Source organism: Protopterus annectens, chromosome 2.part1 (genome assembly GCF_019279795.1).
Source record: "Protopterus annectens isolate FY-2018-M chromosome 2.part1, PAN1.0, whole genome shotgun sequence".
In the NCBI taxonomy this organism is placed as follows: domain Eukaryota; kingdom Metazoa; phylum Chordata; order Ceratodontiformes; family Protopteridae; genus Protopterus; species Protopterus annectens.
The window spans coordinates 1665412131-1665437265 of record NC_056729.1 but is presented as its reverse complement, the minus strand read 5'-3'; the positions used below and the strand labels follow the sequence as shown (position 1 = coordinate 1665437265).

Genomic DNA, 25135 nt, shown 5'->3' with positions numbered 1-25135 from the left:
TTATACGCACCATCATGTTTTACATTTTTTTACCAATCCAGCCTTACTGTTTACTTTTTATATTGTTTATGTGAATTGCAATGCATGTCTGTAAACGGGTATAAACATCTGTTATATTAGTCAGAAGGAATGGGTGGTCCTTGCCAGTGTGTATACTGGCTGGCATGTGGTGGTCTCCTTAACAACTACCGCAGGTGCTTCTGCAGAGAGGTAATTAGTTGAGTCCCTCAGGGATCCATGGCAAGACCTCTGCTATTCAGCATTTACTTCTCTAATCTCCAAATCATATAAGGGTCTCTCTAATTAATCAAATTTGAGTATGATTGTAAACTGTGTGTCATCCTAAAGTCTCTATCTGACATGCAAAGCATGTAACTTAAACTTACATATGTTAATAGCGGGTTCATAGTTCATAGATAGTTCATAGATTAATACTAGGCTAACTGTCCTTGTGGACCACTTTAAGCCTAGCCAGTTATCCCATGTGAAAATCAAACCCTGCACCTTTTGTTTGTAAGGTAAACGCCTTAATCATTATGCCAACCTCCGACCCAGTGGGGGTGTTCAGAGAACAGGCTAAAACTAAATGCTAAAAAAATTAGATAATTCCCTCTCCTTTCATCATCATGTCACAGCAGTGGCTAGGATAATCAGTCTGCCTGGCACAGTTGATTATAAAGGGTGCCTCCTCAAGATCCAAAGAAGTCCTTATCCCCCTATATCCTGCAGTGAATATACCCATCATAGAATGAAGTGCCTCATTTAGGATATATATTAGTAGACATATCAAGCAGTTGGAAATACCTCAAATGTTCTTAACAACAAAAAAGATTGTGGGCCTAAAATAATTAGCTATCAGGACAGGCTGAAGGCTCTGTCACACTGTATTCAGTGTTCTATAGGCTCTATATGGGTGATACATGCCTTGATTTTTAACCTGTTAGGGATCTGGCAGGCAGAGACCTCATATATATCCACAAAACAAATCATATTTTCACTTCAGACACTCCTGCTAGTCCCATCTGTTCAGCTCTATCCCAGCTCTATTCCAGTCTAGTGTCACTAGCTCACTCTACCTAATACAGAGAGAACATTTGTGAAGGGCAAGACACTTAGGTCCTTCATTTTGAATTATCTTCTGTTTCTCCTTTCTCCCTTTCCACTTTACAAAAAAAAAATTCTAAGCTTGTTTCCTGCCTTTCCTGTAACTAGTCTAGTCCAGATACAGATTTGCTGTAACCAGGACTGTTTGTAAGCTTCTGAGCCCCCAAAACCTTTCTGTGTTGGAGGGAAGCCTTCTAGCTTATCAGTGGCAGTGGTAAGCACTAGGTAGCCTATCTGCCACAAGATCCAGGTACAGATTCTTAGCTTTAGCACTTAAAATTGCCTATCATGCCCAGCACTTGTTCAGAACTTGTTGTCAGCACTAAATAAGCTACAAATTGCTACAGCACTCAACTTTCCTCTTTACCTAGAGGAAAACAGTTTTTGTACTTACTTTCCTTACTTGCTTAGAGAAAAACAGCTCTTATACTCACTTTCCTCACTTGTCTAGAGGAAAGTAGTTTTTTATTCAGGCATGTCCAAGGGTCAGCTCCCAGTGTTCTCTCCTGTCATCTCCTCCTACCAACCAACACTACAACCTGTGAGAGATGCACTTATCTAGCCAAACTGGAGATAAAGCTCTCTCCAACCAAGACTGCACTTGACAGTCATGAGGAGAAGGTAAACACGTGCACTACACCACACTCATCACATAGTCCCACTAAACCTACACCACAAAAATCCACACATAGAAACAAAAAAACATTCGCAGAGGCTCTCAACAATAATCTTCTCAAGTAACAGAGACCTCCAAAGCAGAAATGCAAGCAACCTTCACCCCCATCACAGCCCAAATGACACATAGCCCACAGTCAGTGTGCCAATAAACCACAGCCCATAAGGCAAACCAACGTACCCTACACACTAGTCATAGGTGACTCTATAGTCAGACACACTGATGTCCCACTCACCAGGCTAAACAAGGAGAAGGATACTGTCAGCTGCCTGTCGGGTGCCAGGATCTGCCACATAACCCATGCACTCAGGTCACTCCACAACAAGTACAAATATGACTCTGCCATTGTCCATGTTGGTGTGAATGACCTGAGACATACTTCCCTGAGCTACATGAAAAGAGACATGGAAGAGCTCTCTGATAGAGCCCAGGCAGGTATGACCCTAGCCCTGAGTAGCATCCTGCCATCGCCCAGAATGATACCGCAGTACAAGGACAAAATGATTGACTTCAACAATTGGCTAAGCTTCTGGCGTCATTCTAAGGGGATCCAGTATCTGTCTGCCTGGGACGACATGGTCGAAAGACCATGATGCTTTACCAGAGATGGCCTGCGCCTGTCACCCCTGGGATTCTGGATACTGGCTAAGGCTCTTGCTGCTCCTATAGTGTGTTTTTTAGGCAAGGTTCAAATGACAAATTCACCACCATAACAGGCACATGCAAGCAAAAACTGAGGGTAATGCTACTCAATGCTAGAAGTCTAAATCTCAAAATGCACTCACTCAAGGCACTCCTTAAAATGGAGAACATTGATATCTGTGCAGTGACTGAGACCTGGTTAAAGGCTCTATAGAGCACCCCTGCATTACCAGTCTATAACTCGTACCACACTTTTTGGCCATCTAACCTGGACCAGAACACCAAAGGCAGAGGTGTGTCCATATTCATTAAGAATATCCACACCTCCAGGCTAGTTGCTCAGCATAATGCATCCGAGGTTATCCAAGTGCAAGTAACTCTGGGGAAAACTGCAATCCAAATTGTAGCTTGCTACAGATCCCCCACCATGCCCCAGGACTCCCACTCCTATTTTCTTCATATACTGGAAAATATTAGGGTTCAACCAAACACCCTAATAATGGGTGATTTCAACTACCCCACCATTAACTAGAAAAACTACTCATGTACCTACTCCTTCGCTCAAAGATTTATGGAATTCATAAATTCCAATGCCCTGGATCAACTTATCCACACCCCCACCAGGGGCAACAATATCCTAGACCTAGTCATTACCAACATGAGTGACTGGCATTCCACACCTGAAATCAACTCCTCTTTGGTCAGATCCAACCATAAGCTAATCACCCTAGATATCCACATCCCACCCCCCACCCCCCCACCATTAAGGAAACCATAGTAAAAATTTTCTCCAAAGCCAACTTCATGCTTCTTAAGACAGAAGAAGTGAACTTCATAACACCCATGCAGATGGACAATACAGTTATGACTGCTGAATCCCACACAAATGTACTCTCTAAGCACTTACATGAGTGCATGGATCGAGCTATCCCAAACAGAACTAAGATGCTATCCTTCAAAAAAAGGAAGTCAATCTTGTGGTCCCCTGCCATAAACAAACTGTACAACAGAAGGAAGAAACTGTTGCAAAAGAGAGTAAAATCCCATTAGTGGAGGAGCTGCCTGCTCAGCCTCAGTAAGAAGCTGAGATCCCTTATAAGATCCTCCAAAGCTAGTTACGAAAACAAAATTGTCACTAATTCCAAGGGCAACCACAAAGCATGCTATAGCTATATCAAGAATCTCAATGGCAACACCCAAATCTGCTCTGAGTTACAGCACAATGGCATGAAAATTATAGAACCAACTGATATTGCCAACATCCTGGCAGATAGGTTCAGTGCTAAATTTACCCCCATCTCACCCCCTAAGGGGCCCATATCTATACAGGAAGAATGTAGAGTCCCTTTAATCACATCTATGCAGGTAAAAGCTGCACTCTCTAAAACCAAAAACACAGCATCCATGTGACCGGACAACATCCCAGGCTGTGTTTTACATGAACTTCAGAACGAACTGGCTCTCTACCTAAGCACCATGTTCAATCATAGTCTCACATCAGGCTTTGTGCCCACTGAGTGGTGCACAGCAACAGTTATCCCACTTCACAAAGGGGGAGCCACCACTGATGCTGGGAACAATCGCCCTATTAGCCTGACGAGCCTGGTCTGCAAGGCCATAGAATGTATCATCATAGAACTCATAAAAAAAGACATTGGTAACTTCCAAGCTCTGGAGCCCACCCAGTTCAGGTTTGTGAAAGGCAGATCATGCCTTCTGAACCTGATCAACCTCTTTGAGGCAGTCACCAATCCCGTACACGAGTGTAAGGTGATTTACACAGCCTATCTTGACCTCGCCAAGGCTTTAGACACCATCCCCCATTCTAGAATTATAGCTAAACTCACCAAACTAGGTATAAATCCCTACGTCACAAGATGGGTTGCCAACTGGCTCACTGACAGAACCCACACTACAAAAGTTGCAGACTCCAAATCTGACTTCAAACCAGTGACAAGTGGAGTATCACAGGGTTCAGTCCTGGGACCTCTCCTGTTTGGTATCTACTTCTCTGAAGTACAGGCTAGCACAGAAGGCCTCTGGCTAATGAAGTTCACAGATGATTGCAAACTAGGAGCCATAGTCAAGTCCCCAAATGATGTGGACATCCTACAGAAGGGCCTCACTGAGACAGATGCCTAGTTTCAGAGGCATGGCCTCAAGCTCAATGCCAAAAAGTGCATTGTCATCCCCTTTGGTAAAAACTCTGTACCCATTAACTACCACATAAACTGCAGTCTACTTAATGCAGAATGTGTGATAAGATACCTTGGGACCCAGGTGGACAGTAGTCTCTCCTTTGATAATCACATCATCACAGTAGTCAGGAAATCCTTCTACATGGCACACCTCATCCCAAAGGGTTCTCATCCAGGAAAAAGAGGTCATTGTTCCCCTCTGCTCGGCACTCATTAGACCAATTATAGAGTACAATGTCCCTTTTGGAATGTACCTCACAAGACATCCGCAGCAGCTGGAAAGGCTACAGAAGTACCTCACAAAGAGGATTACTGGCCTCAAACAGATGCCCCACACTGCCCGTCTCAAAAACCTCCAGCTTTACTCTATAGCATATCACCTACTCTGAGGTGATCTCTGCCTAACATATAAAGCTATGTTAAACCCAGAATTGTTGGACATGTTACACCTTAAGAAATCCCAATCCCTCCAAGCTACACACTCTAGGGACCTAAACCTTGTCACCACAATAAACAGGACATGCTGGAGGGATAGATTCCTGACCCAGAAACTTCCTATACTCTGGAACATGCTACCCATCTATGTCAAGCAAAGGTCCTCATTAGCACTCTTCAAGAACAATCTTGATGAGTGGATGGGAAATAGGAAATACACCCTGGGGATCACTTCTGTGGCTCTGCTCAACAGGGGCACAGGAAATTAACTTTCTTGGGTGGCGTGAGCCAGCGAACCTTGTTGGCTAGGCTTACTTAGGCCCTTGGGCTGATAGCCTAGTACCTACCTTTGAACCTATGAACCTATTAGACTGTGCTTGGTATTTTTTATAGACATCTAGTAATTCTAGCTTTTTAGGGCCAGTTGTCAAGATTTTAGTTTTGTTGTTATTAAAGGTTAAGCCTGACTTTTTTTGAAAATATTCAGCATCTTTAAAAAGAGCATGAATAGATGCATTATTTCCACCTAGAGTAATGAGTATGTCATCTGCAAACATTTGTAATTTGGAAACATCATTAGAACTCAAGCTATAACCTTCAATGTTTTCATCATATCTTATCAAATTAGCCCAAGATTCCATAATCAATGTAAATAGTAAAGGAGATAAAGGGCACCCTTGCTTTGTTCCTTTGATTATTGATATATTGGGGGGGGTCTACCTGATAACACCGACACGCAAAAACACCGACAACGAGATAACCGACACCACAAAACCGAAAGTTCAAAAACACAAAACTTCACATGCCCGACAAACCACAATCCCGACAATCAACAAAACAAAACAAATACCTTTTCCATAAAACACACACACAACACGAGCACACCAAAAACCTTACAAACCTACACTAAACTTTCCATACACAACTATCTATGCACTAACCTTAACCCAAACCCTAACCCTAAGGTCCGTCACTATCGCACACTCACCTAACCCGCGCCCTAACCCTAACTCACTTAACCCGCCCCTAATCCTAAAGTCTGTCACTATCGCACACTTACCTTACCCGCACCCTAACCCTAACTCACTTAACCCACCCCTAACCTTAAAGTCTGTCACTATTGCACACTTACCTTACCTGCACCTGGCCATAACGTCCGTCACTATCACACACTTACCTTAAAATGTCGGTGTTCGCAGCATCGGGATTTTCAATCGTCGGTCATCTTCGTTGTCAATCTTCCGGTGTCGGTTATCTCGTTTCGGCATTGTCAGCATTTTATGTTTTCAGGTACACCCATTTTAGGATATATTTGTACCTATTTTAATGTATGTTTGGCTACCTTGATATAAACTTGTAATTATATTTATGAAACTATTAGAGAAGTTTACTTCCTCCAAAGGTAAAAAATAAATAGTCCCAATTAACTGAATCGAAAGCGCAGTTTATGTCAACACTGATTAATGTTAAGCTGTTTTTTAAGTATTTAACCGATTTAATTAAGGCAGACTTTTTTTGATACTGTAATAAGAGTTCCAGTTTACTATAAATCCTGTTTGATCTTCATCGACTAATGTGGGCAAGAAAAATTTAAGTCTGTCTGCATAAATTGACATAAACATTTTGTAATCAATGTTTAATAAGGAAATAGGCCTATAAGATGAACATTTAACAGGTTCCTTATCAGTTTTGAGGATTGGGGAGATAAAAGTATATTTTCATGATGGAGGTATTAGATTGTCATTTTGGGAAATGTATACTTTATGAAGCAGTTTTAAGGCATCAGCTGGTAATAATTTATAAACCTCTGGGATGATGCTGTAATTTCCCGGTGCTTTATTTGGTTTTAATTTAGTAATCTGGGATTGGACATCTTTGAAGGAGATGGGTCTGTCAAAAATAGTAACTTGTTCACTAGATAGTCTTTTTTTTTGTATATTTGTTAATAAAATATTTGATTTCTTGGTTAGAATCTATTATCTTATGCTGTTGGTTAATGTTTGTAAAATATTCTCTAAACTCAGTTAAGATATTCTGTATACTTGAAACTGTCCTTTTTAGGTGAAAATATTTCATTTATATGATTGAATTTGTTAATTCTTTTAGTTTTATTAGCCAATAATTCAGAGATCTAGGATTGGTGGAGAATTTTAAGACTTTACATTTTTCTAAAAGAGAGAGCTAAGCTCTCTCAACTCAGTACTGGCATAACCAGTCAGGAGGAGAAGGAAACCACACTCACTACAATTCCAGTTTCACATAGACCTACCACGACAGCAAACCAAACACAAACACACAAAAACATACTCGGAGGCTCTAAATAAAGATCTGCCAAAGCAGCAGAGACCTCCAAAGCAGACACCCAAGCAACCGCCACCCCAAAACAAAACACGTGCAACACATAGCTCACAAAGCCAGTGTGCCAAACAGTCACAGCCCTTAAGGCTAAACAACACACCTGATACATTTGTAATAGGTGACTATCGTCAGGCACACTGACATCCCGCTCACCAGGCTGAACAAAGAGAGGGTCACGGTGAGCAGCCTGTCGGGCGCTAGGATCTGCCACATAACACAAGCACACAGGTCACTCCAAGGCAAGTACAAATATGACTCAGTCATTGTCCATGCTGGTGTGAATGACCTGAGACGTACCTCCCTGGACTACATGAAAAGAGACATAAAGGAGCTCTCTGAGCATGTAGCCCAGGCCGGTATGACCCTGACCTTGAGTAGCATCTTACCCTCACCAAGAATGATGCCACAATATGAAGACAAGATGAACAATTTCAACAATTGGCTTAAGTACTGGTGTCATTCAAAGGGGATCCAATGCCTTTCAACTTGGGATGATATGCTCGACAAGCCATGATGCTTCGCTAGGGACGGCTTGCACCTGTCACCCCTGGGCTTTCGGATATTGGCAAAGGCTCTTGCTACCCCCATAGTGCCTTTTTTAGGCAAGGCTCAAACAAACCCACCTCCATAGGTATCACAAGGGATAAGAAACTAAGAGTAATGCTACTCAATGCCAGAAGTCTAAACCTCAAGATGCATGCACTCGAAACTCTCCTTAGCATGGAGAACATCGATATCTGTGCAGTAACAGAAACCTGGTTCAGGGCTCCCGACAGCACCCCAGCACTACCAGGTTATACCTCATACCATGCTTTTTGCCCCCAAAACTTGGACCGAACCACAAAAGGAGGGGGAGTATCGATATTCATCAAAGATACCCACACCTCCAGGTTGGTGGCAAAGCACGAAGCATCAGAGACTATCCATGTGCAACTAACAATGGGTAAAACTGCCTTCCAGTTTATAGCCTGCTACAGACCACCCTCCCAAGCCCAGGAACCCCACTCGGCCTTCCTGAGAACACTGGAAAATATGAAGGTCTCTCCAAACACCATTATATTGGGCGACTTCAACTACCCAAACATAGACTGGGAGCATTACTCTAGCTCCAACACCCTAGCCCAAAGGTTCCTAGAATTTATAAACTCAAATGCTATGGAACAACTTGTTACCACTCCCACAAGAGGGGAAAACATACTGGACCTGATCATCACCAACATGGGGACTCTATGCTCCAGACCAGAAGTGTATCCCTCACTGGTAAGATCAGACCATAAACAAATCTCACTGGATAGTCACATCCCGACCCTACAACCTGCCCAGAAAACCACAGTGAAAAACTTCTCTAAAGCAAATTTCACACTCCTCAAAACTGAGGTGGAATCCTTCAAAGCCCCGGGCCTGTGGAAAATACGGCCCAGACTGCAGAATCCTTTATAAATGCATTCTATGAACACCTTCAGGAATGCATGGATCATGCGATCCCAAATAAAACCAAGACCCAATCCTCCAAAGGCAGACGTCCTGTCTGGTGGACCCCAGCCATAAACAAACTACACAATAGAAGGAGGAAGCTACTAAATGATAGAGCAAAATCCCAAAAAGGGAAGCATCACTGATCAGTATTAGCAAAAACTACGGGCACACATAAAATTGTCTAAGGCCAGCTTCGAGAGAAAAATTGCACAGGACACTAAGGATAATCACAAGGCTTTCTTTAGTTATGTTAGGAACCTGGGTGGTAATTCCCAGATATGCTCAGAATTAGTCCAAAATGACAAAAAATACACCGAACCCAGAGACATTGCCAACATCCTAGCTGACAGGTTCAGCGCAAACCTCCCCCCCCACCAAAAGGGCAAATATCTATCCCAGCAGAGTGCTGCCCCCTGACATCTCAGATGCTCAGGTAAGAGCCGCCTCTCCAAAGCAAAAACACAGCATCAATGGGACCAGATGGTGTCCCGGCTGCGTCCTACATGAACTCCAAGAACAGCTAAACCCAAACATAAAACTACTGTTCAATCTCAGCCTTACTACAGGATATGTGCCCAAAGAGTGGCGTACAGCAACAGTGGTCCCTCTCCATAAAGGTGGTGCCTCAACAGATCCTGGAAACTATCGCCCCATAAGCCTGACTAGCTTGGTCTGCAAAGCTATGGAAAGGATCATCATGGACCTCATAAATAAAGATATTGGGGACCTACAAACACTGGATCCTACCCAGTTCAGCTTTGTTAAGGGCAGATCCTGCCTCTTAAACCTGGTTGATTTCTTTGAAACAGTCACCAAGACCATTGACGAGGGGACGGTGGTCCACACAGCCTACCTGGACCTCGCAAAAGCCTTCGATACAATACCCCACTTGGGCATTATAGATAAGCTCACCAGCTTAAATATAAACCCCTATGTCACTAGATGGATTGCAAACTGGCTCAAGGACAGAACCCACATGGTTAGAATTGCTGGAGCCATGTCAGACTCCAAACCAGTTACAAGTGGTGTCCCACAAGGCTCAGTCCTGGGACCTCTCTTGTTCGGTGTATATTTCTCGGAGGTACAGGCCAACACGGAAGGACTGTGGCTGACCAAGTTCGCAGATGACTGCAAACTGGGCGCCATAATCGACTCTCCAGTCGACACAAGCATCCTCCAAAAGGGCCTCATAGAAACAGACAACTGGTGCCAGAGCCATGGCCTCAAGCTAAATGCCAAAAAGTGTATAGTCATCCCCTTTGGCAAAAACAAAGTACCCACAAATTACCACATAGGTGGTAATCTATTAAGTACAAAAGAAGTAATTAGGGACCTGGGGACCCAAGTTGATAGCAATCTCTCATTTGACAGCCACGTGGCCAAAGTGGTTAGAAAAACATTTTATATAGCCCACCTAATCATGAAGGGATTCACATCTAGATCAGGGGACGTCATTGTGCCTCTTTACTCATCCCTCATCAGGCCCATAATTGAGTACAATGCCCCTTTTGGGATGTACCTTACCAGACACCTGCAGCAACTGGAAAGACCCCAAAAGTACCTCACCAAGAGGATCAAAGGGCTCAAACAGATGCCATATGCTGCCCGGTTAAAGAAACTCCATCTCTACTCAGTGGCATACCGCCTGTTCAGAGGCGATCTGTGCCTGACGTATAAAGCCATGTCCAACCCGGAATTAATGGACATGCTGCACCTCAGAAAATCCAAATCCCATCGAGCTACGCACTCGGGAGACTTGAACCTCAGCACTGAAATAAATAGGACATGCTGGAGGGACAGATTGATAACCCAGAGGCTCCCTTCACTCTGGAATAAAATCCCAGTCCAGGTTAGGCAGAGTCCCTCATTGACTCTCTTCAAGAGGAATCTTGATGAGTGGATGGGAGATCATAGGTTTACCCCGGGTATCACTTCTGTGTCACTGTTAGACAGAGGCACAGTATACTAACCTCGAAAAAGGGCATAGCAAAATAAATTTAAAATGGGTGGCGAAAGCCAAACACATTCTGGCTAGGCTTATAAATGCCCTAGGGCAGATAGCCTAGTATGAACCTATGAACCTATGAACCTAAAATAAACATAGTTTTATGATTCAGTATTTCCATATATTTAGTATTCAATGAGTTTATTTCTTTTTAATATCATTTTTATTAGTATATTTTTCTTGGATAAGTTTCAAAGAATCTATCTTATTTTGTATTTATATTAACTGCTCATCCCAGCTTTTTTTTTTCTTTGTTATACCAATTTATAATTTTGCCATGGAGGTAGGCTTTTAAGGCATCCCATACAGAGATCTCAGAAATATTATTTATATTGTTTTGTTCAATAAAATTCTGGATTTCTGATGTTATAAAATCTTTAAATCTTTCAATTTAGTTATATAGGCAGGTATTCTAATTATTTGAACATTACGGATTGGGGCAACTAAAAGTTAGAAAATTATTGAATTGTGATCAGATAATGGACATGTAATCACCTTCGTATTAATTAATGAATCTACTAAATCATTAGAAAGCAAAACTCTGTCTTTGAATGTGTATTATGTCTATGTGAAAAAAAGTATAAGCTAAGGAATCGGAATCAGCAAAGGTATGTATATCTTTCAAGAAATAAGTTTCCAAAAACATCTTTCAACAATTTGGCTGAAGCCGTGATTCTTCTTTTGTTATGTGATGTTGACTCTTTATTGTCTAGAATATAATTAAAATCACCAACTAATATTATATGTCCCTTAGAAAGTTGTACTATATGATCAAAATGTTGTTTTACCATATCAGTGCCTATTCCTGGAATCCAGTATAGATTTACTAAGGTGTATATTCTTTTATTAAACTGAATAGTAATTAGACAAATGTTCCTTTATTATCTTTATATGTATTAATAATTTTTGGTGTAGGTAATGAGTTGTTCCATAGGATAGCTACTCCTCTTTACGTTTGAGAATGTTCTGAGCTAGCTAACACTGAATATGATTTAGTATCTAATCTAAGTACATCTCTGTTTTCAAATGAGTTTTTTGTACAATATTAATTGAACTTTATGCAGTTTGAGATATTTAAAGAAACATCCCCTCTTATTTGGATTACTTAATCCATTAATGTTAATTGAAATACACTTTAATGAAGTCATTCAATAGTATGGTGTTGAAAGAGAAATATTTTGACAAAACCATGGATTATTAATGTAAATAAAAGGAATACCTAGAGGTACATTATTGTTAAAGTAATGTGGAATCATCGAATAAAGTAGACTTTTGAGAATTGCTCTCTTAACAATTGTGGAAAATAAAAAGAAAACTAGTAGTAAACTATTTATAACTTAAAATGATAACTTCATAACCACCCTTAACCCCTCTGGAGTATAATACTCCCAATTTGAGTGACATATGGTCATTCAAATTAAGCCTCTGTTCAGTAGCAACATCTAATCAGCATCTGAGAAATATCTACTCTGAATAAACAATATTAGGTTCTTATTCATGTTGATAATATATAGAATAACCACATAAAAAATTACTTTGCAAGATATATAACTAACATATCTTTACAACCATATCTAACACTTTATAAATGTTAACATAATTAGCAAACATCAGTAATCTTCTAATAAAATAATAATCAACTGTGTGTATCTGGTTATAATACTGCAAAAAGAATGGTTCTGTTTATATTTATGCTGTATACGTAACACATGATGTAGCCAAAAATAATACAAATTAGAATTCAGTACCTACACATTTGAAGTCTATGCAACACAGAAAAACATGTGTGTGTCAGCTCATGTGTTAAGTAATTGTATGAAATTCATTCCTTGCAATAAGATTACTTCCTTTAGTTATATCATGAAAGATTTAATGATTCATGACTACTATTTTATTGATGGGGACAGTAACTATTGTATGACAAGATCATTTTAAAAGGCAACCATTCAGATACAAGCTTTTAAAACCAGTAGTAGTATTGGCAATACTATGTCTGAGGTTACAGTATCCACCTGCTGGAATTAGGAGTGTCTATGTATAGTTTAAGAATGTTCTCTATATGTTAATAAGTTCTTACCAACTGTAATGGTTTATTCTCATTATCAGAACACTTGATAATTATTTATATATAAATATTACTTATAAAATTATTCTGTGCTCAGAATTTGTCCAAATAAACTAGAATATAACTGACAATGCTATGTTAACAAATACATTTAATTACTAAAAATCTATTTAAAGTCAACAATGACATACTTGCTGTTCCAAGAAACAAAAGGGATTTACAAAGTAAACTTATCATAACTAACTTACAGGTAATAATATAAATAGTCAACTTTTCTCTTTGCTATATTTTAGTACTGTCATTAAACTATAATATATCCCTTTACCTTACATACACATAACAAGTCTCTCTTTCTTCCAAGAAAATTATTATCATCTGTAAGTTGAAAAATATAGTTTTAATCATGTAAAATTATGTACATGTCAGAGTAGTTTTATTTGGATTTGATAAATAGTATATTATCCTATACAGTTTTCCTATAGACTAAATGAAAACTGATTTTTCTGTAACAGATGTGAAGGGTATGTATTCAGATATCAAAACCTATTGCACTTCTGGCTAGTTGTGTTACAAGTAAATGATAATATGAGTGTTGAAAGATCAAATATCAGTAACCAGATGGTACAATTAAGATGTAGCCCTAATTACCATACCTCACTAAACTATTACAGATTATCTACTATTGGTAGTCTTACTGCAAAAAAAAAAAAATGTGAATTTGCTATTGTCTTATTGGAACTATCATATTTCTAGTTGCTTATGTAACATTCAGGGTTCTTTTTATTTTGTTTATAAAGAATTTACATTTCCTAAAAACCAGCCATGCATTAAAGCATTAATCCAGCCTATAGTTGACAGGATAAAAAATATTGTGATTTGAATAGAAGCAGCATTTCCAACTAAATTCCTTATGTTCAGGAATTAGAGAGACTAAATTAATTGAATATGGTTTTAGAAATAACCTGTTAAAAGAAAGCTACTTTGTACAGTTTACATAAGGTAAAAACAAGTTTACAAACTATTTTATAACTGTCCTTTTCATTTGAAACTAAATTTCTTAAGACTTGTGTTTCACAGATTTATAAGCATCTGCTGTATGCTTTCTGGGCGCTTAAATGATCCGATATCGCCATCTAGTGGCTGAACAGTGTACAGTTCAATTAAGCTTCAAAAACAGCAGGATGATGCTAAAAATGGACACCTCAGCTCAACAGGCATCTCGTGGAGTTATTCTCGAGCTCTGGAAACAACTTTTATCATTTTCAGTGGGAAACTGTGTGTGTAAACTCATTTAGCTTTAATTTAAAGGCTCGAGCCTGCTGTATAACTGTTAACTGAAAAAATGACAGCAAAGCTATCCCAAAACCGAGTGTTGCCATAGCAACATCTAAAGCTTACCAAAGCAACCACAAGTAAAACAAAGCTTTTAAAATTAATGAAATCATGCCACAAAAAGACACTATTTATCATTCAAGTAATGTTAAATAAGCATTACCATAAACCGGCAAAGGGGTACACAGAAGCATACAGACCACATTAAACCTCCAAAAAAATATATATATTAATAATATTAAACATCAAAAATAAGACAACCAACCTCAGCATTACACAACATAACCATTTCAACATCTCATCAATCTCCCCACAGAGGGCTACATTTACTATTCACAAACCGGATTGTGAAATAAAGCAATGAAGAGGCATCGGATCTATAAGCACTAAGTAATATAGTTAAAACCAACTTATCATTATCATAAACACAACATTCTACCAAGCACTTTTATTTAACTACATATACATAGGTTCATAGGTTCATAGGTATGTACTAGGCTATCTGCCCTAGGGCATTTACAAGCCTAGCCAGAATGTGTTGGCTTTCACCACCCTTTTAGGCTAGATTCCTGAGCCTCTGTCCAGCAGGGCTAATGAAGTGATCCCGGGAGTAAATTTACGATATCCCATCCACTCATCAAGATTTCTCTTGAAGAGGGTCACCAAGGGGCTCTGTCTAACATGGACTGGGATTCTATTCCAGAGCAAGGGAAGCCTTTGGGATATGAATCTATCCCTCCAGCATGTCCTGTTTATTGTTGTGCTAAGGTTAAAATCCCTGGAGCGTGTAGCTCTAATGGATTTGTTTTTCTTGAGATGGAGCATGTCTAACAATTCTGGGTTAGACATGGCCTCATATGTCAGGCAGAGATCGCCTCTGAGTAGGCGGTAGGCAATGGAGTAGAGTCATACCTCTCAACCTGGAAACATCAAAAATCTGGACAAAGGCCCATGAAAAATAGGTACAAATCTGTACGATGGTTAGCATATCATTTGCATACATAATTATGTAACCCCACCCCTTCCAATGGGATTGTGGGATACCAAGTTTCAAACACAAACTGAACAGACAACCAAAATATGGCCCCATAGTCCCCCTGAAGCCATTCCAGTGTCCCATTACTTGGCTATTTCACCCCATTTACCATAAACACTAATGTGCATACTGCTTTACTTCTGCAGTGATTATGTGGATTTCATTTACAGACTTGGCATTAAACCTTCTCTGCCCTGGAAACTCACATTCAATATGTACAAGAGGGAAGAAGAACTGACATTGGAATGGCTGCAGGGGGACTCTGGAGTCATATTTTGGTTATCTGTTCTTCAGTTTGTCTGCCATGCACTTTCCAAAGACATGTCTATGCAAACATAAGTATCAGTATTGAGTTTGGGTCACTTTGCTAATGAATGCTGAAACCTAACTACTGCAACTGAAACCTTCCAAGACTAAGCATGTAATAAATACATGAAGCCTGATGCACTTAGAGTAGACATGTATATACTTCAAGCAACTATATGCAAAATAGTAGTATGTATACGCTGTAAACAACTAACTTAGTTTCAGCTAGATTTCTCTGGCAAGGCAGCAAAAGTGACAAAATAAAATGGTTTAACATTTCAGAAAAAAAATGCACCTTACAACTAGTCATGCTGGTGAAATATAAATTCAGAAGTACTCCTATTAGTTGCTGGAAAAGAAGTAAAAAAAAACAAATAGCTCAATCTGCAGTTATTAAGGCTGAATGCAATTAAAAAGTCTCCTAAGTCAGCTACACACACCGATGAAGCTGAATGCAATTAAAAAGCCTCCTAAGTCAGCTACACACACCCCGATGAAGCTGAATTAAATTAAAAAGCCTCCTAAGTCAGCTACACACACCCCGATGAAGCTGCTCAATACACTGGAGTGGAGTTGCTGCCAATAACGGACCACTCTGCTTAAATAATGAAAAACGAACCACACTCTGCTTAGAATTTAATAATCTGCTTAATAATCTGCTTAAATAAACAAACTATGCTGTTTAAATAGAATCCTACACACCTATGAAGCTGCTTAATACACCGGAGTGGAGCTGCTGTCAATAACGGACCATTCAGCTTAAAATAACTAAACCACATTCTGCTTAAACAGAATAATCTGATTAAATAACAAGCCACTCTGCTTAAAATAGAATAATGAACATACACTGAGCTGCTGCCAATAAGGAATAACAAACATACACCGAGCTGCTGACAATAAGAAGAGGACCACTTTGCTTAAAACAGAATACTCTGCTGCCAATTATCTCCTTAAATAACAAACTACTCTGACCGAGGTGCTAAAAATAAAATAATGAACATACACCGAGCTGCTACCAATAAAGAACCATGTACGCTACACACACACCCTGACTATGAATGTGCACACATGAACAGCTTGCATACGTGAACAGCTACAACTTCACTTGCATACTTAATTTCATGCCAGTTTAAACACAGATTAGACTGCTATGTTTTGCATATATACCTCTCAACTTCTCAGCAGAAGAAATCTTTCCTTACTTGTAGTTCCCGAGAGAGCTGCCATTCCGCTTGTAATCCTCTGCTATACGGTCGTTCATTTCTGTTCACAGCTGAAACTGCTGCCATTCCTTACTTGTAGTCCCCGAGAGCTGCCACTGCCATTCTGCTGTGCTTTGGCCATTTATTTCTGGTCATATTAATACAAAATGGCCGTTCGTTTCCACTTGCTGCCCAAATTGAAACTGCTGCCATTCCCACTCGCAGCATTTGCAGCCGGCCCGGAAATGATGACGTGAGCTCATTGAGCTCAATTCCAACTGGCTGGTAGTGCTGGTGGAGCTGACATCATCACGCACGTGATGACATCAGCTCCGACAGCGCGAATTTGAAAAAATAAAGCAAAAAATCGGAAATGAAGGGGTGCCACTCAGGAATCGTGGCACCCCTTCATTTGGACCCCAAAACTCTGTAAAAACCGAATAATTCGGTATGGTTGGGAGGTATGAGTAGAGTTGGAGTTTCTTAAGTCGTGTTGCATAGGGCATCTGTTTGAGGCCCACTATCCTCTTGGTGAGGTATTTCTGGGGTCTCCAGCTGTTGCAAGTGTCGAGTGAGGTACATCCCAAATGGGGCATTGTACTCAATTATGGGCCTAATCAGTGATGAGTAGAGGGGCATGATGACCTCTCTAGATCTAGATGTGAACCCTTTCGTGATTAGGTGGGCTATGTAGAAGTTTTTTCTAACCACTTTGGCAATGTGATTGTCAAAGGTGAGGTTACTATCTACTTGGATCCCCAGGTCTCTAATTACCTCTTCTGTATTTAGTGAATTCCCTCCTATGTTGTAGTTTGTGGGTACTTTGTTTTTCCCAATGGGCATGACTATGCATTTTTTGGCATTTAGCTTTAGGCCATGGTTCTGACACCAGGTATCCGTCTCCGTAAGGCCCTTCTGGAGGATGCTTGTGTCAGCCAGTGAATCGATTATGGCTCCTAGTTTACAGTCATCTGCGAACTTGGTAAGCCATAGTCCTGCTATGTTTGCCTGTACTTCAGAGAAGTATATACCAAACAAGAGAGGTCCCAGGACTGAGCCCTGTGGGACACCTCTTGTACCTGGCTTATAGTCGGACATGGCACCTGCGACTCTGACCATGTGAGTTCTATCCTTGAGCCAGTTTATGACCCATCTAGTGACATATGGGTTAATATTTAGGCTAGTAAGTTTGTTTATGATACCAGAGTGGGGTATTGTGTCGAACACCTTTGCTAGGTCTAGATAGGCTGTGTGGACCACCTTTCCCTCATCAATGGCTTTGGTTACTGTCTCGAAGAAGTCAACCAGGTTTAAGAGACATGATCTGCCCTTAACAAAGCCGAATTGGGTAGGGTCCAGTATCTGGAGGTTCCCAATGTCTTTGTTTATGAGATCCATAATAATGTGCTCCATAGCCTTGCAGACCAGGCTGGTCAAGCTTATAGGGCGATAGTTCCCTGGATCCATTGTGGCGCCACGTTTGTGGAGCGGGACCACTGTTGCTGTACGCCATTCTTTGGGTACATAGCCTGTGGTTAGGCTGAGTCTGAACAGTGAATTTATGTGTGAATTTAGTTCATTTTGGAGTTTGTGTATTACACAGCCTGGGATACCATCCGGTCCCATTGATGCCGTGTTTTTTACTTTGGCGAGAGCTGCTTTCACCTGTGTGTCTGTGATGTCCGGGGGATTGCATTCTTCTGGGATAGACACTGGCTCTTTTGGTGGGGAGGGGGGTAAAGTTTGCACTAAACCTGTCCGCCAGGATGTTGGCTATGTCTGTGGGTTCAGTGAATTTTGTGCCATTTTGCACCACCTCAGAGCATATCTGAGAGTTGCCTCCCAGATTCTTGACATAGCTAAAGAACGCCTTGTGATTGTCCTTAGAGTCTTTGGCAATCTTCTTTTCAAAGCTGGCTTTAGATGATTTTATGAGGGATCTAAGTTTCTTACTAGTACCAATCAGGGATGCCCTTGCTTTTTGGGATTTTGCCCTCTCGTGCAATAGTTTTCTTCTTCTGTTGTATAGTTTATTTATGAGAAAGTAAACCAATATTACTAAAATCAATTAAAATAAACTACTAATCTTTATCACAAATACAACATTCAACCAGTTTTATTTAACTACTTATAGTGTGAGAAAAACTACTATTAATCATTTAATGTAAAATGCAGTAACTAAATATAAAACTACACCATCACCAACAGCACTATAGAAGGCAGTAATAAATTATCTGTGAACAAAAAAAAACAAGTTCACAGATCTTACCTGTTGATCCAGTTTCATCTCCATGGACGTTTTTGGGTCACTTACATGTAGAAAGGCAAATAAAAAGAAATGCATTTGATGTTAGTTATTTTCTAAGTTTCTTCTTTTGTTCAAAGGTTTTCCATGTTCCATTTTCTGGAAACCTTTTTAGACTAGCAGTAGCCCATTCCATGTCTTCAAGTTTGTCCAGAAGTTTATTTGTTCTAACAAAAGAAAGAGCTGCATCTAAGTCCTCAAAAATTCTAGTTGCATTGTGGAGAAAGATTTTTAACCTTGCTGGAAATAATAAGTGAGATTTTATTTGGTTCTTTTTAAGTTCTTTTTTTAAGGGCAAAAAGACTTTCCTTTTGGAGATTACTGCTGGTGAGTAATCATTATTGAAGCGTACTATATTGTCTTTTACCTTAATTGGTGATTCTGCCCAGGCAGTTTTCAGTAGTATTTCCTTATCATGAGATGAAAGGAATTTAACAATCACAGATTTAGTAGAACTAGTTTTGCTGTTTTTAGATGATACCATGGACCTGTGTGCCTTTTCAATACCATAGGAAAGTGCTTCAGGAAGTTCCAAAATTTTCGGCAACCATGATGTTAAAAACGTTTCTATGTTATTCTCTTCTATATTATCAGGTATATGCATGAACAGTGCAGTGGTGCAGCAGTAGCATTGTCACCTCACACCTAGCGATTCTCCGGTTCGATTCTCGGCTGGGGTCCCTTTTGTGTGGAGTCTGCATATCCTCCCTGTGTTCATGTGGGTTTCCTCTGGGTGCTCCGGTTTCTTCCCACAATTCAAAGACATGCATCTGGAGCATTTCTCCCCAGGCCTCCACTGAAAAATGGCTTTGTTCCAAGTCAGACTTTCCCAGTAAACAAATATTAAATAAATAAAGGTAATCCAAATATTCTTATATTATTGCGACAAAATCTGTTTTCAAGATCATCTACCTTTGATAGCAATTGAGTATTTTGTCTTTAAAAAATTCAATATTATTTTCACTTTCCTGAATTTTGGTGTCCATGTCATTAAGAGCTGTTTGGATTCCCAAGATTTATTCCTTCTGTTGTTTTAGGTCATCATGGATAGTATCCACTTGATGTGCATATCTCTCCTTGAAATCATCCAGCTTCAAGTCCATTATGTCAATTTTGCTGGCTAATTCTTATATATTAGTCAGCAAAGATTGATCCGCAGTGGTGGTGCTGCGGTAGCGTTGTCGCCTCACAGCAAGATGTTGTCCCTTTCTATTCTCAACTAGAGCATCTACTGTGGAGACATGCATGAATGGGCGTACCTTCGTTGAAGGTTGTGCGTTAGGACCGGCAACTCAGCATGTAAAAATCAACTGCCAATCATTAGTGGACCGGAGTTCCGCTGTGGTGAACCCTAACCGGGAAAAGCCAAAAGACACAACAAGTCAGCAAAGATTGTATTTCCTTTTTTAAGGTAGCATCCTGATGTGTTGTTTTAGAGAAGCTCATCTTTTAACTAGTGAAGATCAGAGCATCACAGAAATTTTGACAGGAAAAATTAAATTATTCTAAAACATTTTAGATACTATCCTTCTTTATACCAAGAGGAATAAAAAACTTAAAAAATATCCACAATTAGGATAGTTATTTCATAAAATTCCTGTCATAGAAAATCTGAAGCGACAGAGCTGAAGAGAAATGCTGCTACTCAGTGCTCTTCGTGGCCACGCCCCCTGATTCCAGTACTTTTGACATACATAAATGATATAGTTGTAGTTACGAAGAACAAAATGTGGGTGAGGGAGGTGTTGGCTTGTCTGAATGGATGTTTAAAGGAAATGGGGATGACCTTGCATAGAGAAAAAAGTAAGGGTTTGATTGATGTGGCGAAAATTGGGGATATCTATTTTTCGAAAAATGAAATATCTTTACTAGGGATAAAATTTGAGGAGCAACTGTATAGTTCTGATGCAGTGGGAGGGTTTGATGATGTAAATGAAAGAAATATGTCTTCTGTGGAGGATATATAGATTCAAATTCAAGAAAAAAAGTTTATTTGGTAAATTCTGTATTAATGAAAAAAAAGTACAGTTTTGTACCTACCATAAATGTAGATGTTCGAGGATCCACATTGCTGCAGTCCTAACTATTGGGTAGTCCGCTGTCCAGTCAGCCCGAATACCAAAGTATATGGCTGACGTCGGTCAGGGCGCATTAGACTGACGTCAGTACGTCAGGGTACTAATGCGCATGACCGACGTCATATCCTCAGTCTTTTCTTGCCCCAGATGTCAGAAGACCCTGAAAAGATAAGGCCAAAACCAAAAACTCCCAACATATCTGCATCAAAATATATATATATATACAAAATATACAAAATTAGCAGAATATAACCTCACCTACACAACCACCCCTAAACACAGAGGGAAGGAGGGAGGGTAATTGGACTGCAGCAATGTGGATCCTCGAACATCTACATTTATGGTAGGTACAAAACTGTACTATGTTCTTCATTCCACATTGCTGCAGTCCTAACTATTGGGTAGAATCCCAAAGCAGAGGTAAGGGAGGCTGGCAAATCATAAGGAAGCAGGAGCTGATAATATGCCTTGCAAAATAGCTGTGGCAAAACCAGCCCTAGACTTAGAGTAGAGAGGAAGGTGGTAATGCTTAGAGAAAGTATGCACTGAACTCCAAGTAGCTGCCTCCAAAATATCCTTAGTTGCCACCCCTCAAAAAGCTGTCAAGTGTCAGTAGCCCTAGTGGAATGAGGCCTAATCCCAGCTGGAATCTCCTTGCCATGATGGGAATAACAAAATGCAATGCAAAACCCAATCCACCTAGAAATAGTTTGTTTTGATACAGGCTTGCCCTGAGAACTCAAAGCAAAAGAAACAAACAACTGCTGAGACTGCCTAAAATCCTTAGTCCTGCTCAAATAATAACGCAATTGCCTGTGTACATCTAAAGTGTGCAAAATCTTTTCCCCTTTATTTTGGGGATCTGCATAAAACGTAGGCAAATGAATAGTTTGGTTTAAAGCCACACTAGAAACCACTTTAGGCATAAAGGAAGGATTAGTACGTAATGATACCCTATCCTTATGAAAAATCAAAAAAGGTTCAACCGCCATAAGGGCCTGTAACTCAGAAACCCTTCTTGCAGAAGTAATTGCCAACAAAAAAGCAGTCTTCCATGACAAGTATTTCAGTTCAGCAGTAGCTGCAGGCTCAAAAGGTTGTAGAGTAAGTTTCTCCAACACAAAATTGAGATCCCAAGCAGGAGTAGGAGCTCTACGTGGGGGTCTTATATTCTTTGCCCCTCTAAGAAATTGCTTGAACAAAGGATGTGAAAACAATGGTGGGTCACAATCATAGTGAGCTGAAATTGCTGCAGCATGAATCTTAATGGAAGAGAAAGACAAACCTTTGTCCAATAACTCAGTAAGATATTGAAGAGCCACACTCAAATTAGGCTCTGAAATCTCCAAATTCTTTGCTGCAGTCCAAAATAAAAATCTCTTCCATTTTTCTGCATACACTTTCCTTGTACTAGGTCTTCTGGCTTCCATAATCACATTTAAAACTTGTTGAGGAAGTTGAGACCTGCTGTCTTTCAAAACAGAATATGCCAGGCTGTTAGATGAAGAGAGTGAAGCTTGACATGGAGCAGACGACCGTCCTCCTGAGACAACAGATGTGGAATCAAGGGTAAAGGCCATGGAGGCTTCTTTACCAGATTCCTCAATAATGGGTACCAGTGCTGCCGAGGCCAATCTGGAGCTATTAAAATCATCCTTGGCTTGTCTTGTCTGACCTTTAGAAGCACCTTTGGAAGAAGAGGCAGAGGTGGAAACGCATACACATGAAGATTTTTCCAACTGAAAGAAAGAGCATCCACTTTCCAAGCTGTGTGCTGAAACCTCTTTGTGCAAAACTTTGGCAGCTGGTGGTTTAGTGGAGAAGCGAACAGATCTATGTCTGGAGTTCCCCAGGACACTGTCAACTTTTGAAATACATGAAGATCCAGTTTCCACTCGTGGGGATCCATGATTTGTCTGCTTAACACATCTGCTAAGGAGTTCTGTGCTCCCGGCAGAAACCTTGCCTGAAGAGTTAGTTGCAAGCTTAGCGCAGTCTCCCATAAAATCATTGCTTGCCTGCACAATGGGTAAGAATGTGTTCCCCTTGTTTGTTGATGTACCACATGACAGTTGTGTTGTCTGTTAGAATCAACACCTGCCCTGGAAGAAGTAACTCCTTGAAAGCCATTAATGCAAACTGGACTGCTAACATCTCCTTCATGTTGATATGTAGATGCTGTAGTCTGGCAGGCCACTTGTCTTGTATCCACTTTCCATTTAGATGAGCTCCCCAAGCAATGTCTGAGGCATCTGTCGTTAGAACCTGACTCGCCTCTGGCCGGGTCACAGAGAGTCCCTTGTTTAGGTGACATTCCTGAGCCCACCACAAAAATTCCTTTTGAATGCAAGGTATTATTTGAATGACAGTGTCCAAATCCTGGCAGTGCTGTGTCCATAGATTTTTGAGATACCATTGTAGCTTCCTCATATGCAGTTTGGCATTGGGAAGCACCAGAATACAAGATGCCATGAACCCTAAGGCTTGAAGGACTGTCCTTGCAGTCAGCCCGGACTGAAGAGATAGTTGATGGAAGTAACTGGAAAGATTCTTTTGTTTGTCCGGGGTTAAAAGGCCATCTGGGCTGCTGTATTCAGTCTCACACCCAGAAAGCACATGTCTTGAGAGGGTACTAGACTGGACTTTATTTCGTTCACAGAATACCCTAGGCATCTTAGCACTGCTATGACATATTCCAAATGCTGTAGAAGGTCTTCCTTTTCTTGAGCCAGAATCAGGCAATCGTCCAAGTAAGGATAGATTTGAATTCCTTTTAGCCTGAAGTAAGCTATCACTGGAGCCAGAACCTTTGTGAATACTCTGGGCGCAGTAGATAAGCCAAAGGGCAATGCAGAGAACTGATAATGAGAATTTCCAGCTCGAAAACGCAGATACTTTCTGCAACTTAGTCTTATAGGCACATGAAGGTAAGCTTCCTTGAGATCTAAAGTTACCATCCAGTGATCCTTGCCCAGCAGAGGTAAAAGCTGTTGTAACGTCAACATTTTGAACTTGGGAATGTCCAGATAAGTGTTGAGGATAGATAAATCCAAAATTGGTCTCCACGTGTTCCCCTTCTTTGGTACTAGGAACAGGCGAGAATAAAATCCTAGGCCCCTTTCTGGCACAGGAACCGGCTGAATGGCCCCTATTTGGAGTAACTGAGAAATTTGCTTGTGAGCCTCTTGTCTTTGTAGAGGAGGAATGTCTGGCATGCCTTTGAAAGGAGGCAAGGTATGGAAATAAAACCTGTAACCGTGGTGAATGATATCCAGAACCCATTTGTCTTGGGTAATTAAATCCCAATTTTCTTTGAAAAGAGACAGTCTTCCTCCTAGAGGTGCCACCAGGCGAGAAGGCACTGGCAGCTGAAAAGGCAGGTCATTGGGTCTGCTTACGAAAGGACTGACCCCTGCCCTCACCAGAAGTCTGAGCAGGTGAACTTCCTGTCCTAGGCCTAAAAGCACCTTGAGCTCTGCCCCTACCACGTCTAGACCTACCCCTAGACTGGGAATCATAAGCAGGATAAGTCCATCCCTTAGCAGGCCAATTTCTACTAAACTTCGGAGGCTGCACCTGCAGAAAATCCTTAACAGTTTGCATAGACTTAGCCTTGTCCTCCATCTTCTTTAAAACTGCTTCCACAGGCGAACCAAACAACACATCAGACTGTAAAGGAGCATCCAAAATCCTTGTCTTAACATGCTCAGCTAAGTTCTGATCTCTCAACCAGGCGTGCCTACGAAGAACAGAACCAGTGGCAGCCACCCTGGAGGAGGCCTGCACAGCATCAAAACCACATTGTAGGGAATGTTTACCCACTTGTTCAGACACATGAACTAAATCCTGCAACTCTTTACACTCAATACCTTCCGCCAGAGCATCCACCTTAGATTTCAACTGTGAAAGAAGATAAT

General features: G+C 40.5%; 1 protein-coding gene across 1 annotated transcript in view; it reads right to left on the bottom strand.

Annotated features, from left to right (window-relative positions):
* PERM1 (PPARGC1 and ESRR induced regulator, muscle 1) overlaps positions 1-25135 on the bottom strand; it is a 256708-nt gene that overhangs the window by 116351 nt on the left and 115222 nt on the right. The gene's annotated exons all lie outside the window — the stretch shown is intronic.